The sequence below is a fragment of the Artibeus jamaicensis genome, unplaced genomic scaffold (assembly GCF_021234435.1).
Source record: "Artibeus jamaicensis isolate MK-2021 breed Jamaican fruit bat unplaced genomic scaffold, CSHL_Jam_final scaffold_847, whole genome shotgun sequence".
NCBI lineage: Eukaryota > Metazoa > Chordata > Mammalia > Chiroptera > Phyllostomidae > Artibeus > Artibeus jamaicensis.
The window spans coordinates 3,106,609-3,115,991 of record NW_026522057.1 but is presented as its reverse complement, the minus strand read 5'-3'; the positions used below and the strand labels follow the sequence as shown (position 1 = coordinate 3,115,991).

At 46.3% G+C, this 9,383-nt stretch overlaps 1 long non-coding RNA gene across 2 annotated transcripts in view; it reads left to right on the top strand.

Moving 5' to 3' along the window:
- Positions 1–378: 378 nt before the first annotated feature.
- Positions 379–9,383, top strand: part of LOC119052475 (uncharacterized) — a 50,433-nt gene continuing 41,428 nt past the window's right edge. For both annotated transcript variants that reach the window (XR_005083115.2, XR_008390733.1), the window contains exon 1: positions 379–623. This is a non-coding gene — a long non-coding RNA (uncharacterized LOC119052475). The remainder of the gene's footprint in view (positions 624–9,383) is intronic.

The window sequence follows — 9,383 nt, the reverse complement described above, 5'->3', positions numbered from 1 at the left end:
ACTAGACGTAAAAAAGCCCCGGTATCATAGTTACTAGGGAAACGCAAATTCAAGCCATGAGACGTTACTGCCACAGCTCCATCAGGATGCACAAAATGACGACGAGTTGACCACACCAGGCATTTGGTGAAGATGGTGAGCAGCTGGAACGCTCAGGCTGCCGGTGGGAGGTTTGAATGTATCACCACTTCGGAAGAACAGTCCGGCAGTTTGGTAAAAAGTGAAATGTGACCTGTGTTGTGACCCAGGCATTTCTCTCCTAATTATTTACCCAAGAGAAATGAAAGCATTACAAAAGCTTGTACATGAATATTCATAGCAACTCTATTTGTAATAGCCAAGAATTGGAAATGGTCCAGGTCCTAGGGCCAAGGAAAAAGTACAGGGGCTTGGCCTGAGGATTGCTTAGATGGAGGTTGGAACCAGAGCCATGTGGAGTGTGGAGCTGGGGGATCAGAGGCTCCTAGGTACATATTAGACAATGAGAATGGTCAGCCTGGGCAGAGAGTCCCCTGCACTTCAGTGTCTTCATCTGCAAAAGGCCCAAAGTGCAGTGGGTAAGACCACGGTATCTGGAGCCATGCCTGGTTACTCCCAGCTCTGCCACTGTCAGTGTGACTGAGGTAAGTGAATTTGCCCCTCTGGGCCTCAGTTTCCTCATCTGTCAGATGGACCTGGTAAGGACAGTCCCCACCGCACCAGCTGTTGGGAGGATTCAGGGGCCCAGCAGCCCAGGTGCAGAGGTTTCTTGCAGGCGTGTCACCTAGTCCATCTTTGCTACCATCACCGTCTTCACCCACCTCAGAGGATTCTTGGGAGGCTTCCACAGGCCGCTGGTCAGACTGTCTGGCACAGGCGTTACTGGGTCACGACTGGGCAGAGTGGCAGGTGCTCTGGTAGAGGCAGCAGGAGGAGCAGGGAGACTCACAGGAAAGAGACAAGAGTTCTGCCTGGCTGAGTGGAGGGAGAGTGTGGAGGGCTTCCTGAGGGAAGTGGCTTCTTCTGGGCCTGGAAGGACGTGTGGAAGTTCTCTTGGTAGGGAAGGAGAAGGTAGAGAGATGAACTTGAGTGAAAGAGCCGGAGCGTGTCTGGGGACTGTGGAGCAGTTTCATGAGGCTGCATGTTTGGGGTGAAGGGCGAGGTGCGAGGCTGCACTGGGGCCCTGGTTCCAGATGGCAGAGGGGTCAGAGTGCTTTGCCTGGGGGTTAAACTGGCTCCAGTAGGTAGGTAGTTTCTATGCCTGTCTGCATGGCAGAATCACCCGAGGGACTTTAGAAAACACAGATTCTGTGGCCCCACCAAGCAATATTCTGAGTAGTAGGTCTTAGGTGAGACCCAGGGAATTATGATGTCCACCTAGGTATGGGAACCCCTGTCATGGGGAGAAGGTGTCTCTAAGCAGGGATGGGCCACCCCATTGAAATACCACCCCAGATCTCCAAGATCTGAGCAGGAGCTTGAGAAAGTGGGTAGACATGTGAGAGTCTTCTGATATTGACCCCCAGCCCTCCACGCCTTTTCAGGGGAGTTCCACACTCGAAATGCTACATTTACTGCCCAGAAGTTTCTTGTAACTATCTATATTTACATTACAACTTGCCAATTGAAGATGTAAGTAAAAGCTCATAGCAACTCTATTTGTTCCAACCCAACATTAGACAACCCACATGTTCATGGGTGAGGACATATTCATACAATGGAGTATGACTCAGCAATGAAAAAGAATGAGCTATTGATACATGCAGAATGATTTTAAAAAAGCTGAATGAAAGAAGTACAACCCCCCAAAAAGAGTACATAATGTGTATGATTCCATTTCTATGACATTCTAGGAAATGCAAACTAATCTACAGCGCCCCAAAGCAGAGTAATGGTTACCTGGGACAGGTGTTGGTGCAGAGGTAATAAGGAGAGGTTGGTTACCAAAGGGAATAAGCAACTTTTGGGAGTGAGAGATATGTTTCTTATCTTTCAGTGGTGCTGGTTTCTGGTGTGCACACACATGTCAAAACTCTTCAAATTGTGAGGTTTAATCATGTGCTCTTTATTGTATGTCAGTCATACCTCAATTAAGCTGTTGGAAAAATCTGATGCCAGCTCTGCCTCATCACAGCCAGCCGGGTCCTCCCCTGCATCCTCTTCCTCGTGGCCAGGGCATGGTGGGTGGTCCCCACGCACCAGGTACCGTCTGCTACATACTACATGGAATTCTTCATTCCATCCTCACAATAGCTGAGAGGCGGTGCTATTATTATGAACTCTGTTTTACATATGAGGAAACTGGAGTTCGGAGACCTTGAGTCACTTCACCAAGAAAACGTCACCTGAGTCCCAGCCCCAGTGTTTACTCCAACCGACGGCAGGCTGTTCTGATTTGTTCTCATGATTATACAAGCATTGTGATATTTGGGGGAAACAAATTTCAAATTGCTTTTAATTAATCCCTGTACAACCCAAATACCACATCTAATGATTTTGTATTTTCCATGTTTTTTAATCCTTATGAAGACAGTATGTTTACCACCATAATTCAATAATGTACCTAGAAATTTGTTTTTCTCCCCCACAACCTTGCATCTTTATATGTAATCTTACTGTCTGAGTCATAAGGAAAACTGTAAAGAAAGGCTTTTATATGATTTTCATATGTTCAAAGTCCTCAAAAGTGGCGTGGGGGCAGGGCACACAGTGTTATGTTTTTTCCTTTTTAACCTGATCTAAGGAAAAAAACAAAACCAAACCACAACTCAGCTTCTTCACTGTTTACTGAAAGCTGGCACCTTCCTGGAACTCTCCACTGGACCTTGAAATTCCTGTGGCAGTTCTCATTTCTTACCACCAAGCACCCGTTCTGTGTCTCTAGGAAGTACCTCACTCTCTAACATGAACAGTAGGTTCTGAAGGAAGGAAAAGAGAGAGAGAGAGAATGAAAAGAAGGAAGAAAGAAAAGGTTCTAGAAGGTTTGAAGACAATCCGTATATATCCATGGCCATTGTCTAGGCTTGTCTCTGAATCAAATTAGAGCAGTGTAAAGCAAGGAGACTTTTTCTGGCATTCCTGAGAAAGAGAAGTGGCTGTGTTTTCCATGGCTACTTCGAGGGAGACTCCTTTTTACGTAACAGTCCAGGGATTAGTAGGGAGGCTTTTAGCAGAATGGCCGAGGGTCGTGGGAAGCCTTCCACTGACACCGTCCAGATGGGAGCAGAGAGAGGGCAAGACCCCACCCCCATTCTTGATGATATCATTTGAGTCACCTGAAGCCAATTAACAGCTTCCTTTTATTTAAACCAGTTTTCATTTAGCCCTGACTGGTGTGGCTGAGTTGCTTGGGCTTGGTCCCGAAGAGTGAAAGGTGGCTGGTTCAATCCTTGGTCAGGGCACATGCCTGGGTCTTGGGTTAGATCTCTGGTCGGAGTTGTGGGTTTGGGTTTGGCCCTCAGGTCAGGACTCCTGCCAGAAGCAACCAATCCATGTTCTTCTCTCACACTGATGTTTCTCTCCCTCTCGTTCTCCCTCCCTCCCCCTCTCTCTAAAAATAAATAAAATCTTAAAAAGAAACCCGTTTTCATCTATGTATTTATTTGACCAATATATACTGACAACTTGCTATTTGCTAGACAGTTTTAGGAAACATATGAGTTGGGTTTTCTATTTAATCTTTGCCTAATCCTTAGTCACGAACTTGACTTGTGATGGTTTTTTTCTGTGAAGAGTTTTTAGTGGCAAGAAACAAAGTACAGAGGGCCATTATAAGAACAATAAGATGCACTTAATATGTGTGGAGCACTAAGGGAAATGCCAGGACTATTGCAAAGACCCTGCCTACAGCGGTGGGCCCCAGGAGGTCTAGATGGAAAATATCACTACAGATGAGGAATGAAGTCCATCCCTAATCAGCAGAACTTCACATCAGGTTCTAATGTCAAAAATACCAAGTAACAAAGGCATCCTTAAGTGATGTATTCCCCAGACAAAGTCTGTGACTTCTTTATAGATCTCTAATGAGCAATCTCTGATGGACAAATACTATTGGGTTGGCCAAAAAGTCTGTCATTTTTTCCCCTAAAATAAAATACATTTTAAAATTTTCTCCAATAACTTTATTGATTTGGATATTTTGAGTATGTCAGCTATCTTCAGCTATTGGTTTCCAGTGGAGAGAGCCCAAGGGTGCTGCCGAACATCTTCCCATGCATAAGACGGTCCCACGGCAGAGAATTACTTGGCCAAAATAGCAACAGTACCAGGAAACTTTGTGAACCACCTTTGACGCATTTGAGTAGTCACAGCACCTTCTCCATACACTGCACAAATATTTGTTTTGTATTTCAGTTGTTTTTACCTTTTTTGAAATAATAAAGCATTAAAAACATTAAAAAATGTTGCTTATTTCATTCCATCTTCAATATTGAAATGGCTGCACAAAAGCTCACCAATTTTGATAAGTTTTTTAAATGCACACTGATGTGACAGCTGTCACAATACAATCTAACAAAAGTGTTTTGAATGAAGTTAAAGACAACTAAGCACTACTAGAGCCATTGCAGGGAAAAAACCAAATGAACTTTTTGGCCAATCCAATGTATCACCTACATATTTACTGGACAAAAAGCAGTAAACTCTTTCAAGTGTATGGTATTAAACTCCTTTCAAATAAAAAACCACTGATACTTTAAGTGCTAAATGCGCTCTCTCCTGCCTGGCTCAACTTCTCTGGCTGTCGCTTGTCTCTACTTCGGTGTGATGAGGCCCCTCCGCCTCTGCTGACCACGAGGCCAGTCTTGGGGTGGTCTTAGGTCTTAAAAGAAGCCTGAATTTTGGTTGTTGTTAAATAGGCCTCACTTAGGTACAGTTTACACGCAACAGCATGCACCAGTTTGGGGTGTAAAATGTGACGAGTTTTGCAAATGTGTACAGATGGGTGACCTCCACCAGGCTGAAACACGGAGCATTTCTGTCACCCCCGAAGGTTTCCAAGTCCCTTTGAAGCAAATCCTCCCCCCACCCTCTCAGCCTCCAGCCCCCAACTACCGATCTGCCGCCTGTCACTATGATTTTTAATTTTCCGACATTTTTGGTAAACGAAAGAACACGTAGAGTGTGGGGCTTCCTCCACCCGGCACGCTGATCTTGATGTTCACCCGTGTTTAGTGTGTGACAGCAGTTTGTTTCTTTGTACTGCCGAGGAAGTGCCAGTATGTAGTGGTACCACAGAGTGCTAACCCGCCAGCCAGTGAGTCGGCATTTGGGTCACGTTCAGTCTGGGGCTGTTGTGAGTAAAGTTGCTGTGAACATTCCTTACAAGTCCCTGGGTGAGCACCTCTCCTCGCAGATACATCCTGGGTGCATATCTAGGTGGGACTTCGGAGCTGTCAAGCAGTTCTCTGTTTACCTTTACAAGAAACTGCCAACCTGTTCTGCAATTGTTCTGTGCTGTTTTCCATCCTGGCCAGCAGTGGGGTAAAGTTCCAGCTGTCCCACTTCCTTGCCGATGTCCATACGGTCAGTTTGAAAAGTTGTAGTCATTCTAATGGCCGTGTACTGGCCTTTCATTATGATTTAAGTCTGCGTTTCTCTAAGGACTAATGATATTGAGTATCCTCCTGCGTGCTTATTAGTCAGTCAGTCATGTGTCTTCTCTGGTGACGTGTCTGTTCAAATCTTTTGCCTTCTTACTAAAGGAATTGGTTGTCTTCTTACTTGAAGTTGTAAGAGTTCTTTAAATATTCTGGATAGAAGTCCTTTATGTGATAAATGTTTTGCAAATGCTTTCATCTAGCTGGGCCTTGCATTTTGTTTTTTTTATGGCATGTTTCAAAGAGCAAAATTTGTTCATTTGGATAAAATTTAATTTATCAAAATTTTTTCTTTTATGGTTTCTAACTTTTGTGTCTTTTTTTAAAAAAGATTGTACTTATTTATTCTTAGAGAGGAACGGAGGGAGAAAAACATCAATGTATGGTTGCCTTTTGTGCACCCCCAAATGGGGACCCAGCCTGCAACAGAAGCATGTGCCCCAATTGGTAATTGAACCAGTGACCTCTTGATTCCCAAGCCAGCACTCACTCAACTAGGCCACACCAGCCAGGGCTAACTTTTGTATCTTATCTCCCATCCCAGTACTAGCCAGGCCCAACCCTGCTTAGCTTCTGAGATCAGATGAGACTGGGCGCGTTCAGGGTGGTATGGCGGTAGTCTAACTTTTGTGTCTTACCTAAGAAATCCTTGCTTAGCCCAGGGTCTCTCAATTTCAGTACTATTGTTGCTTTGGGCCAGGTAATTCTTTGCTGTGGGAAGCTGTGCTGTGCATTGTAGAATGTTTAGCAGCATCCTGCAGTGCGCTTTTAATAAACCAATTCTTACTAATTCTAAGTCTGTGAACTTCCCCGTTCAACAGTAGGAACCCTTAGGACCAGCAGTAGCAGGAGCTCATGGACTTTTACTCGTAGAGCTCATGATTGACATAACTTGACAATATTCTGAGTTTGCTTCACTTTGTTCTGCTGACTATGTCAATTTCTCTGTTCAGTCACTTGAACAGGCTCAGATCGCTGGACTCCTTCATACTTTGACCTCTTTGCCTCCATTTTTCTGTCATGTTTTCCCATGTTTCCCTGTTCAAGTTCCTAAGTGTGACCATCTGGTCTGGCCCATTTCATCTTTTCCCTCCAGGGAGCCCTGACTGTGTGGTCAGGTTCCCCCTGATGCCAGTTTGTTCTGTCCACCAAGAACAAGGTCCCATGGTCCAAACGGACCTCCTTGGGCTGTGGGGACTGGGGACAGAGCAGTCTCCCTTGGAAAGAGTATGACAAGGCGGGCACCTCGTCATGCATCCCTCCTGTGATGGACGCCTCTCACGCACACCTCCAGCCCCAGGCCCTACCTTCCTAACACTGCTCCTTATCCAGCCCGAGAGAGAGACCCAAACCTCATTTTTAGGCTTGGCACTGAGTATCTTCCTCTTCTCTTCCAAGCCCTCTCACCCCTTTCTCTGGTCATTTACAGTCAGAACTAAAGGCCTAGAAAAATCATGCACTCCAATCCAGGCGTTGGGCAGGTGAAGAAAACTGTGGCCTGGAGAGTTCAAGTTCATGTAGAGGCAAAATATAAATATGGGTCTCCTGATTTTCCCAAGTTAGTGTTTTCCCCTACTAAGTAGTACTTGGTCCCAGCAGGCATGGCCACCTTCCCTGGGTATCTGATGGGGCCAAGAAACTTACGCTGCAGTCCAGTGGAGGCAGCGAGGCCAAGGAGCAGGTGGCAACTATGGCCCAGCTTAGGCTGTGGTGGCAGGTGTCCCATCCCACCCAGAGTCAGGCTTCGGGGCTTAGGGGTGACAGCCTGGGGGGTCTAAGTCCAGGTTTGGCTAGGAGAGGAGAGGTACAGAGGCAGGGGACTGGCCGAGTTGGAGAAAACTAATCAAGAAACCTAGATGAGTTTCCTGTGGTGGATGTAACAAATCACATCAAACTGGGGAGCTTCACACAACAGGAAATGGTGTTGTCTTGTGGTTTTGGAGGTTGGAATTCTGAAAGCAAGATGTTGGCAGGGCTCCGCTCCCTCCCTAGACTCTGGGGAAGGACCTGTTCCTGGCCTCTTCCTTCTGCTCGTGGCTGCAGGCGTTCCTTGGCTTGTGGCCACGCCCCTCCAACCTCTGTCTCCATCTTCACATCTCCTTCTCCTCTGGGTGCTTGTCTTCTCCTCTGTCTGTCTGTCCCTCTGCCTCTCTCCTGTAAGAACATGTGTGGTGGCAGTTAAGGCCCACCTGGACAATTCAGGACGTGCTCCTCTTCTCAAGATCCTTAATTAACTTAACCATATTTTTTTTTCCATGTAAGGCAACACTCACAGGTTCCAGGGATTTGATATGGATATCTTCTGGGCCATCGCTTTTGGTTTTACCACGGATCTCACCACCCCACACCACTACCCCTCTGTTCAATGGCCTCTGAACTGTGGAGGAAGGGGCTGTAAGCCAGAGTTCCTTCCTTATTCCTCTTGGGAGTAGAGAGGAAACTGGGGGTTGTCAAGAGACAGGACAACTATGGCCCTCCTACTTATTTAGGTACTACGTTAGTTTGGGCTGCCTTAACAAAATAAAGCAGACTGGGGGCTTCACCAACAGAAGTGTCTTTTCTTACCTTTCTGGAGGCTAGAACTCTGAGACTGAATCCTCAGGGTCCTCAGGACTTTGTCTACTTTTAGCTTTAAATCCTACCCAGCCTTTCCCAGGGATAATCAGCCACCCCCAAGGCAGCAGAAGACAGCAGACCAGACCTGACTGATGAGTACGAGGTACAACCCTTACAGGCTAAAGATAACATGTCAATCTGAATTATGTTTCAGCAAATGAATCCTAAAGTGGAATGACCCCCTGGCTACTTTTGTATGAGACCAGTCAGAGGGACACCAGAACAGACCTCTGAACTGTCCTCAAGACTAAAAGAAATGATTTATTATCCTTCTTTTACCTATGACACGACCCAGAACCCCCTAATCCACAGTTTTAGGATTTTTGCCCTAGCTAATCTGTCATTTACATGCCCAGGGAGTTTGGGCTTTTGAGCATTAGCTTCCTGTTCTCCTGGATGGCACCATTCATAATAAAATAGCCAACATTTCTCCACTGTAATTCTCAGTGTTAAGTGTTCAACTCTGCTAATGCCCGGTGGGGTGGATGAATGCCTTCTGTTCAATAACAAGATCAGGGTGCCCATGTAGTTGATTTCCGGTGACAGCTGCTTTCCTGATTTACACATAGCTGCGTTCCTGCTCTGTCTCCCTATGGCCTTTCCTCTGTGTGGATGGGGGGTGGGGAGGGAGGAGGCACCCTCCTGAGCTCTCTGACATCTTTTCTAATGACACTAATCCAATCCAGACCAGCACCCCACCCTCCTGGCCTCATTTAACTTTAATTACTTTCTTTGTGGTCCTGTCTCCAAATACAGTCACACTAGGGGTTAGGGCTCCAAAATATAAATTTAGGGCGGAGGGGGGGGATCTAAACACTCAGTTCATAACAGACTCTTCTGTTTATGTTCTTATTGAATTATTTCTATATCCTCAGGTAAGGATTAGTATTCCTACATTACAGGTGAGAAAACAAGCTCGTAGAAGAAGTAACTGCCCTAGTGATTCACATCAGAGTCAGGATTTAGAGAAAGGTTAGTCTGGCTCCGAAGTCCAAGCTGAGTGCATTGCCCTGGGCTCCACCGGGAGCTCCCCAGCTAAGACTCAGAGCTCTCGCCTGCGCACACTGCCCTCACTGCCGCTGCTCTCCACCAGAAGCACACACTCAGAATGCTCAGCCTCCTGACAGCAGCATCCCATCTTCAGCCCTCGGGAACCCCAGATACATGCCCTGGCCCCGTGGCTCAGCTGGT